The following is a 16,867-nucleotide window of genomic DNA, read 5'->3' on the forward strand; positions in this document are numbered from 1 at the left end:
GGATAAGACTTGATGTAACAGCAGAATAGTGACTGCAGCTGTGGAGGTGGCTGGAGGATAAGACATGATGTAACAGCAGAATTCTGAGTGCAGCTTTGGAGGTGGCTGGAGGAAAAGACACGATTTAACAGCAGAATAGTGACTGCAGCTCTGGAGATGACTGGAGGATAAGACATGGTGTAACAGCAGCTCTGGAGGTGACAGGAGGATAAGACACGATGTAACAGCAGAATAGTGAGTGCAGCCCTTGAGGTGACTGGAGGATAAGACACGATGTAACAGCAGAAAAGTGAGTGCAGCTCTGGAGGTGACTGGAGAATAATACACGATGTAAGAGCAGAATAGAGACTGCAGCTCTGGAGGATAAGACCTGATGTAACAGCAGAATAGAGACTACAGCTCTGGAGGTGACTGGAGGATAAGACATGATGCAACAGCAGAATAGTGACTGCAGCTCTGGAGGTGACTGGAGGATAAGGCACGATGTAACAGCAGAATAGTGACTGCAGCTCTGGAGGTGACTGTAGGATAAGACACGATGTAACAGCAGAATAGTGAGTGCAGCTCTGGAGGAAACTGGAGGATAAGACGTGTTGTAACAGCAGAATAGTGACTGCAGCTCTGGAGGTGACTGGAGGATAAGACATGAAATAATAGCAGAATAGTGAGTGCAGCTCTGGATGTGACTGGAGGATAAGACACGATGTAACAGCAGAATAGTGACTGCAGCTCTGGAGGTGACTGGAGGATAAGACTTGATGTAACAGCAGAATAGTGACTGCAGCTCTGGAGGTGGCTGGAGGATAAGACAGGTTGCAACAGCAGAAGAGTGACTGCAGCTCTGGAGGTGACTGGAGGATAAGACGTGATGTAAAAGAAGAATATTGAGTGCAGCTTTGGAGGTGACTGGAGGATAACACACGATGTAACAGCAGAATAGTGACTGCAGCTCTGGAGATGACTGGAGGATAAGACATGGTGTAACAGCAGCTCTGGAGGTGACAGGAGGATAAGACACGATGTAACAGCAGAATAGTGAGTGCAGCACTTGAGGTGACTGGAGGATAAGACATGATGTAACAGCAGAATAGTGAGTGTAGCTCTGGAGGTGACTGGAGGATAAGACACGATGTAACAGCAGAATAGTGACTGCAGCTCTGGAGGTAACTGGAGGATAAGACGCGATGTAACAGCTGAAAAGTGACTGCAGCTCTTGAGGTGACTGGAGGATAAGACACGATATAACAGCTGAAAAGCGACTGCAGCTCTGGAGGTGACTGGAGGATAAGACATGATGTAACAGCAGAACAATGAGTGCAGCTCTGGAGGTGACTGGAGAATAAGACTTGATGTAATAGCAGAATAGAAACTACAGCTCTGGAGGTGACTGGAGGATAAGACCTGATGTAACAGCAGAATAGTGATTGCAGCTCTGGAGGTGACAGGAGGATAAGACACGATGAAACAGTAGAATATTGAGTGCAGCTCTGGAGGTGACTGGCGGATAAAACATGATATAACAGCAGAATAGTGAGTGCAGCTGTGGAGGTGACTGGAGGATAATACATGGTGTAACAGCAGAATAGTGACTACAGCTCTGGAGGTGACTGGAGGATAAGATATGATGTAACAGCAGAATAGTGAGTGCAGCTCTGGAGGTGACTGGAGCATAAGACGTGTTGTAACAACAGAATAGTGACTGCAGCTCTGGAGGTGACTGGAGGATAAGATACGATGTAACAGTAGAATAGTGACTACAGCTCTGGAGGTAACTGGAGGATAAGACATGAAATAATAGTAGAATAGTGACTGCAGCTCTTGAGGTGACTGGAGGATAAGACACGAACTAACAGCAGAATAGTCACTGCAGCTCTGGAGGTGACTGGAGGATAAGACACAATGTAACAGCAGAATAGTGACTGCAACTCTGGAGGTGACTGGAGGATAAGACACGATGTAACAGCAGAATAGTGAGTGCAGCTCTGGAGGTGACTGGAGGATAAAACATGATGTAACAGCAGAATAGTGACTGCAGCTCTGGAGGTGACTGGAGGATAAGACACGATGTAACATCAGAATAGTGACTGCAGCTCTGGAGGTGACTGGAGGATAAGACACGATGTAACAGTAGAATAGTGACTACAGCTCTGGAGATGACTGGAGGATAAGACATGATGTAACTGCAGAGTAGAGACTGCAGCTCTGGAGGTGGTTGGAGGAGAAGAAACGATGTAACGTTAGAATAGTGACTGCAGCTCTGGAGGTGACTGGAAGATAAGACACGATGTAACGGCAGAATAGTGAGTGCAGCTCTGGAGGTGTCTGGAGGATAAGACATGATGTAACAGCAGAATATTGAGTGCAGCTCTAGAGGTGGCTGGCGGATAAGACACGATGTAACAGAAGAATAGGGAGTGCAGCTCTGGAGGTGGCTGGCGGATAAGACACATTGTAACAGCAGAATAGGGAGTGCAGCTCTGGAGGTGGCTGGCGGATAAGACACATTGTAACAGCAGAATAGTGAGTGCAGCTCTGGAGGTGACTGGAAGATAAGACATAATGTAACAGCAGAATATTGACCGCAGCTATTGAGGTGACTGGAGGATAAGACATGACGTAACAGCAGAATAGTGACTACAGCTCTGGAGATGACTGGGGGATAAGACATGATGTAACAGCAGTATGGTAAGTGCAGCTCTGGAGGTGACTGGAGGTTAAGACACGATGTTACAGCAGAATAGTGAGTGCAGCTCTGGAGGTGACTGGAAGATAAGACACGATGTAACAGCAGAATAGTGACTGCAGCTCGGGAGGTGACTGGAGGATAAGACACGATGTAACAGCAGAATAGTGACTGCAGCAATGGAGGTGACTGGACGATAAGAAACGATGTAACAGCAGAATAGTGAGTGCAGCTCTGGAGGTGACTGGAGGATAAGACCTGATGTAACAGCAGAACAGTGAGGGCAGCTCTGGAGGTGACAGGAGGATAAGACACGATGTAACAGCAGAATAGTGACTGCAGCTCTGGAGGTGAGTGGAGTATAAGACAGGATGTAACAGCAGAATAGTGAGTGCAGCTCTGGAGGAGACAGGCGGATAAAACATGATGTAACAGCAGAATAGTGAGTGCAGCTCTGGACGTGACTGGAGGAAAAGATAAGATGTAACAGCAGAACAGTGACTACAGATCTGGAGGTGACTGGAGGATAAGACACGATGTAACAGCAGAATAGTGAGTGCAGCTCTTGAGGTGACTGGAGGATAAGACATGAAATAATAGCAGAATAGTGAGTGCAGCTCTGGATGAGACTAGAGGATAAGACACGATGTAACAGCAGAATAGTGACTGCAGCTCTTGAGGTGACTGGAGGATAAGACACGAACTAACAGCAGATTAGTGACTGCAGCTCTGGAGGTGACTGGAGGATAAGACTTGATGTAACAGCAGAATAGTGACTGCAGCTCTGGAGATGACTGGAGGATAAGACATGGTGTAACAGCAGCTCTGGAGGTGACAGGAGGATAAGACACGATGTAACAGCAGAATAGTGAGTGCAGCCCTTGAGGTGACTGGAGGATAAGACACGATGTAACAGCAGAAAAGTGAGTGCAGCTCTGGAGGTGACTGGAGAATAATACACGATGTAAGAGCAGAATAGAGACTGCAGCTCTGGAGGATAAGACCTGATGTAACAGCAGAATAGAGACTACAGCTCTGGAGGTGACTGGAGGATAAGGCACGATGTAACAGCAGAATAGTGACTGCAGCTCTGGAGGTGACTGGAGGATAAGACACGATGTAACAGCAGAATAGTGAGTGCAGCTCTGGAGGAAACTGGAGGATAAGACGTGTTGTAACAGCAGAATAGTGACTGCAGCTCTGGAGGTGACTGGAGGATAAGACATGAAATAATAGCAGAATAGTGAGTGCAGCTCTGGATGTGACTGGAGGATAAGACACGATGTAACAGCAGAATAGTGACTGCAGCTCTGGAGGTGACTGGAGGATAAGACTTGATGTAACAGCAGAATAGTGACTGCAGCTCTGGAGGTGGCTGGAGGATAAGACAGGTTGCAACAGCAGAAGAGTGACTGCAGCTCTGGAGGTGACTGGAGGATAAGACATGATGTAAAAGAAGAATATTGAGTGCAGCTTTGGAGGTGACTGGAGGATAACACACGATGTAACAGCAGAATAGTGACTGCAGCTCTGGAGATGACTGGAGGATAAGACATGGTGTAACAGCAGCTCTGGAGGTGACAGGAGGATAAGACACGATGTAACAGCAGAATAGTGAGTGCAGCACTTGAGGTGACTGGAGGATAAGACATGATGTAACAGCAGAATAGTGAGTGTAGCTCTGGAGGAGACTGGAGGATAAGACACGATGTAACAGCAGAATAGTGACTGCAGCTCTGGAGGTAACTGGAGAATAAGACACGATGTAACAGCTGAAAAGTGACTGCAGCTCTTGAGGTGACTGGAGGATAAGACACGATATAACAGCTGAAAAGCGACTGCAGCTCTGGAGGTGACTGGAGGATAAGACATGATGTAACAGCAGAACAATGAGTGCAGCTCTGGAGGTGACTGGAGAATAAGACTTGATGTAATAGCAGAATAGAAACTACAGCTCTGGAGGTGACTGGAGGATAAGACCTGATGTAACAGCAGAATAGTGAGTGCAGCTCTGGAGGTGACTGGAGGATAAAACATGATGTAACAGCAGAATAGTGACTGCAGCTCTGGAGGTGACTGGAGGATAAGACACGATGTAACAGCAGAATAGTGAGTGCAGCTGTGGAGGTGACTGGAGGATAAGACACGATGTAACAGCAGAAAAGTGACTGCAGCTCTGAAGGTGACTGGAGAATAAGATATGATGTAACAGCAGAATAGTGAGTGCAGCTCTGGAGGTGACTGGCGGATAAAACATGATATAACAGCAGAATAGTGAGTGCAGCTGTGGAGGTGACTGGAGCATAAGACATGTTGTAAGAACAGAATAGTGACTGCAGCTCTGGAGGTGACTGGAGGATAATACATGGTGTAACAGCAGAATAGTGACTACAGCTCTGGAGGTGACTGGATGATAATACATAATGTAACAGCAGAATAGTGACTGCAGCTCTGGAGGTGTCTGTAGGATAAGACACGATGTAACAGCAGAATAGTGAGTGCAGCTCTGGAGGTAACTGGAGGATAAAACATGAAATAATAGCAGAATAGTGAGTGCAGCTCTGGATGTGACTGGAGGATAAGACACGATGTAACAGCAGAAAATTGAGTGCAGCTTTGGAGGTGGCTGGAGGATAAGACACGATGTAACAGCAGAATAGTGACTGCAGCTCTGGAGATGAATGGAGGATAAGACATGGTGTAACAGCAGCTCTGGAGGTGACAGGAGGATAAGACATAATGTAACAGCAGAATAGTGAGTGCAGCTCTGGAAGTGACAGGAGGATAAGACACGATGTAACAGCAGAATAGTGAGTGCAGCCCTTGAGGTGACTGGAGGATAAGACATGATGTAACAGCAGAATAGTGAGTGCAGCTCTGGAGGTGACTGGAGGATAAGACACGATGTAACAGTAGAATAGAGACTGCAGCTCTGGAGGTGACTGGAGGATAAGACATGATGTAACAGCAGAAAAGAGACTGAAGCTCTGGAGGTGACTGGAGGATAAGACACGATGTAATAGCAGAATAGTGACTACAGCTCTGGAGGTGACGGGCGGATAAGACACGATGTAACAGCAGAATAGTGACTGCAGCTCTGGAGGAAACTGGAGGATAAGACATGATGTAACAGCAGAATAGTGACTGCAGCTCTGGAGGTGACTGGAGGATAAGGCCTGATGTAACAGCAGAATAGAGACTACAGCTCCGGAGGTGACTGGAGGATAAGATATGATGTAACAGCAGAATAGTGACTGCAGCTCTGGAGGTGACTGGAGGATAAGACACGATGTAACAGCAGAATAGTGACTGCAGCTCTGAAGGTGTCTGAAGGATAAGACACGATGTAACAGCAGAATAGTGAGTGCAGCTCTGGAGGTGTCTGAAGGATAAGACACGATGTAACAGCAGAATAGTGAGTGCAGCTCTGGAGGTGTCTGGAGGTTAAGACACTATGTAACAGCAGAACAGTGACTACAGCTCTTGAGGTGACTGGAGGATAAGACACGAACTAACAGCAGAATAGTGACTGCAGCTCTGGAGGTGACTGGAGGAGAAGACACGATGTAACAGCAGAATAGTGACTGCAGCTCTGGAGGTGACTGGAGGATAAGACACGATGTAACAGCAGAATAGTGAGTGCAGCTCTGGAGGTGACTGGAGGATAAGACATGAAGTAACAGCATAATAGTGAGTGCAGCTCTGGAGGTAACTGGAGGACAAGACATGATGTAACAGCAGAATATTGACTGCAGCTCTTGAGGTGACTGGAGGATAAGACACGATGTAATAGCAGAATAGTGACTGCAGCTCTGGAGGTGACTGGAGGATAAGATATGATGTAACAGCAGAATAGAGACTGCAGCTCTGGAGGTGACTGGAGGGTAAGACATGATGTAACAGCAGAATAGAGAGTGCAGATCTGCAGGTGACTGGAGGATAAGACCTGATATAACAGCGGAATAGTTATCGCAGCTCTGGAGATGACTGGAGGATAAGACATGATGTAACAGCAGAATAGAGACTGCAGTTCTGGAGGTGAATGGAGGACAAGACATGATGTAACAGCAGAATAGTGACTGCAGCTCTGGAGGTGACTGGAGGATAAGACCTGATGTATCAGCAGAATAGAAACTACAGCTCTGTGGGTGACTGGAGGATAAGACACGATGTAACAGTAGAATAGTGAGTGTAGCTCTGGAGGTGAGTGGAGGATAAGAGCTGATGTAACATCAGAATAGTGACTGCAGCTCTGGAGGTGACTGGAGGATAAGACACGATGTAACAGCAGAATAGTGACTGCAGCTCTGGAGGATAAGACCTGATGTAACACCAGAATAGTGAATGCAGCTCTGGAGGTGACTGGAAGATACCAGAGAGTTGTCAGTTCTCCTGTGTGGTGTAGTATATAGAGGATGTGTCAGCTCTCCTGTGTGGTGTAGTATATAGAGGATGTGTCGGCTCTCCTGTGTGGTGTAGTATATAGAGGATCTCTCGGCTCTCCTGTGTGGTGTAGTATATAGAGGATCTGTCGGCTCTCCTGTGTGGTGTAGTATATAGAGGATCTGTCGGCTCTTCTGTGTGGTGTAGTATATAGAGGATCTGTCAGCTCTCCTGTGTGGTGTAGTATATAGAGGATCTGTCAGCTCTCCTGTGTGGTGTAGTATATAGAGGATGTGTCAGCTCTCCTGTGTGGTGTAGTATATAGAGGATCTGTCAGCTCTCCTGTGTGGTGTAGTATATAGAGGATCTGTCAGCTCTCCTGTGTGGTGTAGTATATAGAGGATGTGTCAGCTCTCCTGTGTGGTGTAGTATATAGAGGATCTGTCAGCTCTCCTGTATTGTGTAGTATATAGAGGATGTGTCAGCTCTCCTGTGTGGTGTAGTATATAGAGGATCTGTCAGTTCTCCTGTGTGGTGTAGTATATAGAGGATCTGTCAGCTCTCCTGTGTGGTGTAGTATATAGAGGATGTGTCAGCTCTCCTGTGTGGTGTAGTATATAGAGGATCTCTCGGCTCTTCTGTGTGGTGTAGTATATGGATGATCTGTCAGCTCTCCTGTGTGGTGTAGTATATAGAGGATCTGTCAGCTCTCCTGTGTGGTGTAGTATATAGAGGATCTGTCGGTTCTCCTGTGTGGTGTAGTATATAGTGGATCTGTCAGCTCTCCACCAGGGGTCCACTTATGTCCGGCTCCCTCGGGTCTCCTATTGGGTGAACCTTCTTTGGCTTCCCTGACCCTATGCTCGGTGTGCCTTCTTAGTGGACTTGGTGAGGGGCTGCTCCACATGTAATGTCGCAGCCTCCGGTTCTTAGTTGAGGGTTGTTTCTCTCCTCCACTAATTTGGGATCCGGTTCCCTTGCGTGCCAACCCTTCACCCTTCTGGTTGTATACTGGGTTCTTGGGGTTCCTTCTTCTCCCCCTCTGGGTCCTTCTCTTCTCCTCTCTCTCTTCTCTCTGCAGGCGCTCCTGGACCTCTCTCAGGACTGACTGACCCTCTACAGAAGACTGACCCTGATCTAAGATGGTGCCCACCTTATATACTCCCTCTATGTGTGAGCTCAGGTGACCAGCACCCAATGAGCTCCTAGCCTTACCCAGACTGCTCCCCCTATCTGCCCCTACACTACTGGGATGTACCACTGCCCTCCCACTCCAGCCAGGGACAGACACTGTCGTACCTGCACATATACTGTTGGGAGTACCGTCGGTCTGTCCCCCGGAAATGGGATGTGTGTAGTGTATGCAGCTATCTGAGCTCAGTCCCACACTCCATCCTTACCCGGGAGTGGAATACCACACCTCTGGCTTGAGGTGTAATACCCCTGTAGCAGCCGAGTCCTCAGGGTGCTACAGATGTGTCAGCTCTCCTGTGTGGTGTAGTATATAGACGATCTGTCAGCTCTCCTGTGTGGTGTAGTATATAGAGGATCTGTCAGCTCTCCTGTGTGGTGTAGTATATAGAGGATCTGTCAGCTCTCCTGTGTGGTGTAGTGTATAGAGGATCTGTCAGCTCTCCTGGGTGGTGTAGTATATAGAGGATCTGTCAGCTCTCCTGTGTGGTGTAGTATATAGAGGATCTGTCAGCTCTCCTGTGTGGTGTAGTATATAGTGGATCTGTCAGCTCTCCTGTATTGTGTAGTATATAGAGGATGTGTCAGCTCTCCTGTGTGGTGTAGTATATAGAGGATCTGTCGGCTCTCCTGTGTGGTGTAGTATATAGTGGATCTGTCAGCTCTCCTGTATTGTGTAGTATATAGAGGATCTGTCAGCTCTCCTGTGTGATGTAGTATATTGAGGATCTGTCAGCTCTCCTGTGTGGTGTAGTATATAGTGGATCTGTCAGCTCTCCTGTATTGTGCAGTATATAGAGGATCTGTCAGCTCTCCTGTGTGATGTAGTATATTGAGGATCTGTCAGCTCTCCTATGTGATGTAGCATATAGAGGATCTGTCGGCTCTCCTGTGTGGTGTAGTATATAGAGGATCTGTCAGCTATCCTGTATTGTGTAGTATATAGAGGATCTGTCAGCTCTCCTGTGTGATGTAGTATATTGAGGATCTGTCAGCTCTCCTATGTGATGTAGCATATAGTGGATCTGTCAGCTCTCCTGTGTGGTGTAGTATATAGAGGATCTGTCAGCTCTCCTGTGTGGTGTAGTATATAGAGGATCTGTCAGCTCTCCTGTGTGGTGTAGTATATAGAAGATCTGTCAGCTCTCCTGTGTGGTGTAGTATATAGAGGATCTGTCAGCTCTCCTGTGTGGTGTAGTATATAGAGGATATGTCAGCTCTCCTGTGTGGTGTAGTATATAGAGGATCTGTCGGCTCTCCTGTGTGGTGTAGTATATAGAGGATCTGTCAGCTCTCCTGTGTGGTGTAGTATATAGAGGATCTGTCAGCTCTCCTGTGTGGTGTAGTATATAGAGGATCTGTCAGCTCTCCTGTGTGGTGTAGTATATAGAGGATCTGTCAGCTCTCCTGTATTGTGTAGTATATAGAGGATGTGTCAGCTCTCCTGTGTGGTGTAGTATATAGTGGATCTGTCAGCTCTCCTGTATTGTGTAGTATATAGAGGATCTGTCAGCTCTCCTGTGTGATGTAGTATATTGAGGATCTGTCAGCTCTCCTGTGTGGTGTAGTATATAGTGGATCTGTCGGCTCTCCTGTGTGGTGTAGTATATAGAGGATCTGTCAGCTCTCCTGTATTGTGTAGTATATAGAGGATCTGTCAGCTCTCCTGTGTGATGTAGTATATTGAGGATCTGTCAGCTCTCCTATGTGATGTAGCATATAGTGGATCTGTCAGCTCTCCTGTGTGGTGTAGTATATAGAGGATCTGTCAGCTCTCCTGTGTGGTGTAGTATATAGAGGATCTGTCAGCTCTCCTGTGTGGTGTAGTATAAAGAGGATCTGTCAGCTCTCCTGTGTGGTCTAGTATATAGAGGATCTGTCAGCTCTCCTGTGTGGTGTAGTATATAGAGGATATGTCAGCTCTCCTGTGTGGTGTAGTATATAGAGGATCTGTCGGCTCTCCTGTGTGGTGTAGTATATAGAGGATCTGTCAGCTCTCCTGTGTGGTGTAGTATATAGAGGATCTGTCAGCTCTCCTGTGTGGTGTAGTATATAGAGGATCTGTCAGCTCTCCTGTGTGGTGTAGTATATAGAGGATCTGTCAGCTCTCCTGTATTGTGTAGTATATAGAGGATGTGTCAGCTCTCCTGTGTGGTGTAGTATATAGTGGATCTGTCAGCTCTCCTGTGTGGTGTAGTATATAGTGGATCTGTCAGCTCTCCTGTATTGTGTAGTATACAGAGGATGTGTCAGCTCTCCTGTGTGGTGTAGTATATAGAGGATCTGTCGGCTCTCCTGTGTGGTGTAGTATATAGAGGATGTGTCAGCTCTCCTGTGTGGTGTAGTATATAGTGGATCTGTCAGCTCTCCTGTATTGTGTAGTATATAGAGGATGTGTCAGCTCTCCTGTGTGGTGTAGTATATAGAGGATCTGTCAGCTCTCCTGTGTGGTGTAGTATATAGAGGATCTGTTAGCTCTCCTGTGTGGTGTAGTATATAGAGGATCTGTCAGCTCTCCTGTGTGGTGTAGTATATAGAGGATCTGTCAGCTCTCCTGTGTGGTGTAGTATATAGAGGATCTGTCAGCTCTCCTGTGTCGTGTAGTATATAGAGGATCTGTCAGCTCTCCTGTGTGGTGTAGTATATAGAGGATCTCTCAGCTCTCCTGTGTGGTGTAGTATATAGAGGATCTGTCAGCTCTCCTGTGTGGTGTAGTATATAGAGGATCTGTCAGCTCTCCTGTGTGGTGTAGTATATAGAGGATCTGTTAGCTCTCCTGTGTGGTGTAGTATATAGAGGATGTGTCAGCTCTCCTGTATTGTGTAGTATATAGTGGATCTGTCAGCTCTCCTGTGTGGTGTAGTATATAGAGTATCTGTCAGCTGTCCTGTGTGGTGTAGTATATAGAGGATCTGTCAGCTCTCCTGTGTGGTGTAGTATATAGAGGATCTGTCAGCTCTCCTGTGTGGTGTAGTATATAGAGGATCTGTTAGCTCTCCTGTGTGGTGTAGTATATAGAGGATCTGTCAGCTCTCCTGTGTGGTGTAGTATATAGAGGATCTGTTAGCTCTCCTGTGTGGTGTAGTATATAGAGGATCTGTTAGCTCTCCTGTGTGGTGTAGTATATAGAGGATGTGTCAGCTCTCCTGTGTGGTGTAGTATATAGAGGATGTGTCAGCTCTCCTGTGTGGTGTAGTATATAGACGATCTGTCAGCTCTCCTGTGTGGTGTAGTATATAGAGGATCTGTCAGCTCTCCTGTGTGGTGTAGTATATAGACGATCTGTCAGCTCTCCTGTGTGGTGTAGTATATAGAGGATGTGTCAGCTCTCCTGTGTGGTGTAGTATATAGAGGATCTGTCAGCTCTCCTGTGTGGTGTAGTATATAGAGGATCTGTCAGCTCTCCTGTGTGGTGTAGTATATAGAGGATGTGTCAGCTCTCCTGTATTGTGTAGTATATAGAGGATGTGTCAGCTCTCCTGTATTGTGTAGTATATAGAGGATGTGTCAGCTCTCCTGTGTGGTGTAGTGTATAGAGGATCTGTCAGCTCTCCTGGGTGGTGTAGTATATAGAGGAACTGTCAGCTCTCCTGTGTGGTGTAGTATATAGAGGATCTGTCAGCTCTCCTGTGTGGTGTAGTATATAGAGGATCTGTCAGCTCTCCTGTGTGGTGTAGTATATAGAGGATCTGTCAGCTCTCCTGTGTGGTGTAGTATATAGTGGATCTGTCAGCTCTCCTGTATTGTGTAGTATATAGAGGATGTGTCAGCTCTCCTGTGTGGTGTAGTATATAGAGGATCTGTCGGCTCTCCTGTGTGGTGTAGTATATAGTGGATCTGTCAGCTCTCCTGTATTGTGTAGTATATAGAGGATCTGTCAGCTCTCCTGTGTGATGTAGTATATTGAGGATCTGTCAACTCTCCTATGTGATGTAGCATATAGAGGATCTGTCAGCTTTCCTGTGTGGTGTAGTGTATAGAGGATCTGTCAGCTCTCCTGTGTGGTGTAGTATATAGAGGATCTGTCCTGTGTGGTGTAGTATATAGAGGATCTGTCAACTCTCCTGTGTGGTGTAGTATATAGAGGATCTGTCAGCTCTCCTGTGTGGTGTAGTATATAGTGGATCTGTCAGCTCTCCTGTATTGTGTAGTATATAGAGGATGTGTCAGCTCTCCTGTGTGGTGTAGTATATAGAGGATCTGTCAGCTCTCCTGTGTGGTGTAGTATATAGAGGATGTGTCAGCTCTCCTGTGTGGTGTAGTATATAGTGGATCTGTCAGCTCTCCTGTATTGTGTAGTATATAGAGGATGTGTCAGCTCTCCTGTGTGGTGTAGTATATAGTGGATCTGTCAGCTCTCCTGTGAGGTGTAGTATATAGAGGATCTGTCATCTCTCCTGTGTGGTGTAGTATATAGAGGATCTGTCAGCTCTCCTGTGTGGTGTAGTATATAGAGGATCTGTCGGCTCTCCTATGTGGTGTAGTATATAGAGGATCTGTCAGCTCTCCTGTGTGGTGTAGTATATAGAGGATCTGTCAGCTCTCCTGTGTGGTGTAGTATATAGAGGATCTGTTAGCTCTCCTGTGTGGTGTAGTATATAGAGGATGTGTCAGCTCTCCTGTGTGGTGTAGTATATAGAGGATCTGTCGGCTCTCCTGTGTGGTGTAGTATATAGAGGATGTGTCGGCTCTCCTGTGTGGTGTAGTATATAGAGGATCTGTCAGCTCTCCTGTATTGTGTAGTATATAGAGGATGTGTCAGCTCTCCTGTATGGTGTAGTATATAGAGGATATGTCAGCTCTCCTGTGTGGTGTAGTATATAGAGGATATGTCAGCTCTCCTGTGTGGTGTAGTATATATAGAATCTGTCGGCTCTCCTGTGTGGTGTAGTATATAGAGGATCTGTCAGCTCTCCTGTGTGGTGTAGTATATAGAGGATCTGTCAGCTCTCCTGTGTGGTGTAGTATATAGTGGATCTGTCAGCTCTCCTGTGTGATGTAGTATATAGAGGATGTGTCAGCTCTCCTGTATTGTGTAGTATATAGAGGATGTGTCAGCTCTCCTGTGTGGTGTAGTATATAGAGGATCTGTCAGCTCTCCTGTATTGTGTAGTATATGGAGGATCTGTCAGCTCTCCTGTGTGGTGTAGTATATAGAGGATCTGTCAGCTCTCCTGTGTGGTGTAGTATATAGAGGATCTGTCAGCTCTCCTGTGTGGTGTAGTATATAGAGGATCTGTCAGCTCTCCTGTGTGGTGTAGTATATAGAGGATCTGTCGGCTCTCCTATGTGGTGTAGTATATAGAGGATCTGTCAGCTCTCCTGTGTGGTGTAGTATATAGAGGATCTGTCAGCTCTCCTGTGTGGTGTAGTATATAGAGGATCTGTCAGCTCTCCTGTGTGGTGTAGTATATAGAGGATCTGTCAGCTCTCCTGTGTGGTGTAGTATATAGAGGATCTGTCAGCTCTCCTGTGTGGTGTAGTATATAGAGGATCTGTCGGCTCTCCTATGTGGTGTAGTATATAGAGGATCTGTCAGCTCTCCTGTGTGGTGTAGTATATAGTGGATCTGTCAGCTCTCCTGTGTGGTGTAGTATATAGATGATCTGTCAGCTCTCCTGTGTGGTGTAGTATATAGTGGATCTGTCAGCTCTCCTGTGTGGTGTAGTATATAGAGGATCTGTCGGCTCTCCTGTGTGGTGTAGTATATAGAGGATGTGTCAGCTCTCCTGTGTGGTGTAGTATATAGAGGATCTGTCGGCTCTCCTGTGTGGTGTAGTATATAGAGGATGTGTCGGCTCTCCTGTGTGGTGTAGTATATAGAGGATCTGTCAGCTCTCCTGTGTGGTGTAGTATATAGAGGATCTGTCAGCTCTCCTGTGTGGTGTAGTATATAGTGGATCTGTCGGCTCTCCTGTGTGGTGTAGTATATAGAGGATGTGTCAGCTCTCCTGTGTGGTGTAGTATATAGAGGATCTGTCAGCTCTCCTGTGTGGTGTAGTATATAGATGATCTGTCAGCTCTCCTGTATTGTGTAGTATATAGAGGATGTGTCAGCTCTCCTGTATGGTGTAGTATATAGAGGATCTGTCCTGTGTGGTGTAGTATATAGAGGATGTGTCAGCTCTCCTGTGTGGTGTAGTATATAGAGGATCTGTCAGCTCTCCTGTGTGGTGTAGTATATAGAGGATCTGTCAGCTCTCCTGTGTGGTGTAGTATATAGAGGATCTGTCGGCTCTCCTGTGTGGTGTAGTATATAGAGGATCTGTCAGCTCTCCTGTGTGGTGTAGTATATAGAGGATCTGTCAGCTCTCCTGTATTGTGTAGTATATAGAGGATGTGTCAGCTCTCCTGTATGGTGTAGTATATAGAGGATCTGTCAGCTCTCCTGTGTGGTGTAGTATATAGTGGATCTGTCAGCTCTCCTGTATTGTGTAGTATATGGAGGATCTGTCAGCTCTCCTGTGTGGTGTAGTATATAGAGGATCTGTCAGCTCTCCTGTGTGGTGTAGTATATAGAGGATCTGTCAGCTCTCCTGTGTGGTGTAGTATATAGAGGATCTGTCGGCTCTCCTATGTGGTGTAGTATATAGAGGATCTGTCAGCTCTCCTGTGTGGTGTAGTATATAGTGGATCTGTCAGCTCTCCTGTGTGGTGTAGTATATAGATGATCTGTCAGCTCTCCTGTGTGGTGTAGTATATAGTGGATCTGTCAGCTCTCCTGTGTGGTGTAGTATATAGAGGATCTGTCGGCTCTCCTGTGTGGTGTAGTATATAGAGGATGTGTCAGCTCTCCTGTGTGGTGTAGTATATAGAGGATCTGTCGGCTCTCCTGTGTGGTGTAGTATATAGAGGATGTGTCGGCTCTCCTGTGTGGTGTAGTATATAGAGGATCTGTCAGCTCTCCTGTGTGGTGTAGTATATAGAGGATCTGTCAGCTCTCCTGTGTGGTGTAGTATATAGAGTATCTGTCAGCTCTCCTTTGTGGTGTAGTATATAGAGGATCTGTCAGCTCTCCTGTGTGGTGTAGTATATAGAGGATCTGTCAGCTCTCCTGTGTGGTGTAGTATATAGTGGATCTGTCGGCTCTCCTGTGTGGTGTAGTATATAGAGGATGTGTCAGCTCTCCTGTGTGGTGTAGTATATAGAGGATCTGTCAGCTCTCCTGTGTGGTGTAGTATATAGATGATCTGTCAGCTCTCCTGTATTGTGTAGTATATAGAGGATGTGTCAGCTCTCCTGTATGGTGTAGTATATAGAGGATCTGTCCTGTGTGGTGTAGTATATAGAGGATGTGTCAGCTCTCCTGTGTGGTGTAGTATATAGAGGATCTGTCAGCTCTCCTGTGTGGTGTAGTATATAGAGGATCTGTCAGCTCTCCTGTGTGGTGTAGTATATAGAGGATCTGTCGGCTCTCCTGTGTGGTGTAGTATATAGAGGATCTGTCAGCTCTCCTGTGTGGTGTAGTATATAGAGGATCTGTCAGCTCTCCTGTATTGTGTAGTATATAGAGGATGTGTCAGCTCTCCTGTATGGTGTAGTATATAGAGGATCTGTCCTGTGTGGTGTAGTATATAGAGGATCTGTCAGCTCTCCTGGGTGGTGTAGTATATAGAGGATCTGTCAGCTCTCCTGTATTGTGTAGTATATAGAGGATCTGTCAGCTCTCCTGTGTGGTGTAGTATATAGAGGATCTGTCAGCTCTCCTGTATTGTGTAGTATATAGAGGATGTGTCAGCTCTCCTGTATGGTGTAGTATATAGAGGATCTGTCCTGTGTGGTGTAGTATATAGAGGATCTGTCAGCTCTCCTGGGTGGTGTAGTATATAGAGGATCTGTCAGCTCTCCTGTATTGTGTAGTATATAGAGGATCTGTCGGATCTCCTGTGTGGTATAGTATATAGAGGATCTGTCAGCCCTCCTATGTGCTGTAGTATATAGAGGATCTGTCGGATCTCCTGTGTGGTGTAGTATATAGAGGATCTGTCGGCTCTCCTGTGTGGTGTAGTATATAGAGGATCTGTCAGCTCTCCTGTATTGTGTAGTATATAGAGGATCTGTCAGCTCTCCTGTGTGGTATAGTATATAGAGGATGTGTCAGCTCTCCTGTGTGGTGTAGTATATAGAGGATCTGTCAGCTCTCCTGTGTGGTGTAGTATATAGAGGATCTGTCGGCTCTCCTGTGTGGTGTAGTATTGACGCGCCCCCTGGGACATATTCCTTTTTGAGGGGAATACCCGGCACCGGATCAGATGGGGGGGTTGTAGTCTCCGAGCGGCTGTGACCCGGCCCGTGCCCAGGGCGTCAAGCTCAGTGTTATGTGGCAGTCCTACAGATGTTATTAAGAGTTCTTTTGTGTCGACTACGCCACCCGTTGTGATGCGGTCACTGTGGCCGCCGCTGCAGCAGGGTCCGCTGAGGCTGATGGTGGGTGCGCAGCTTGGTGGGATAACCCCCAACGGGAGGGGTATAGCCTCAAGGGGGACAGGTGCAGAGGATGGGGGTTGTGGTGGTGCGGTGCAGACGGCAATGAAGACAGAGTCGGGTTGTGCAGTTAAGGGTGTTTACTTACTGCAGATGTTGTACTGGTCACTCCAGCTTCGAGTGACC

Source organism: Phyllobates terribilis, unplaced genomic scaffold (assembly GCF_046119375.1).
Source record: "Phyllobates terribilis strain yellow unplaced genomic scaffold, ASM4611937v1 Scaffold_682__1_contigs__length_827410, whole genome shotgun sequence".
NCBI lineage: Eukaryota > Metazoa > Chordata > Amphibia > Anura > Dendrobatidae > Phyllobates > Phyllobates terribilis.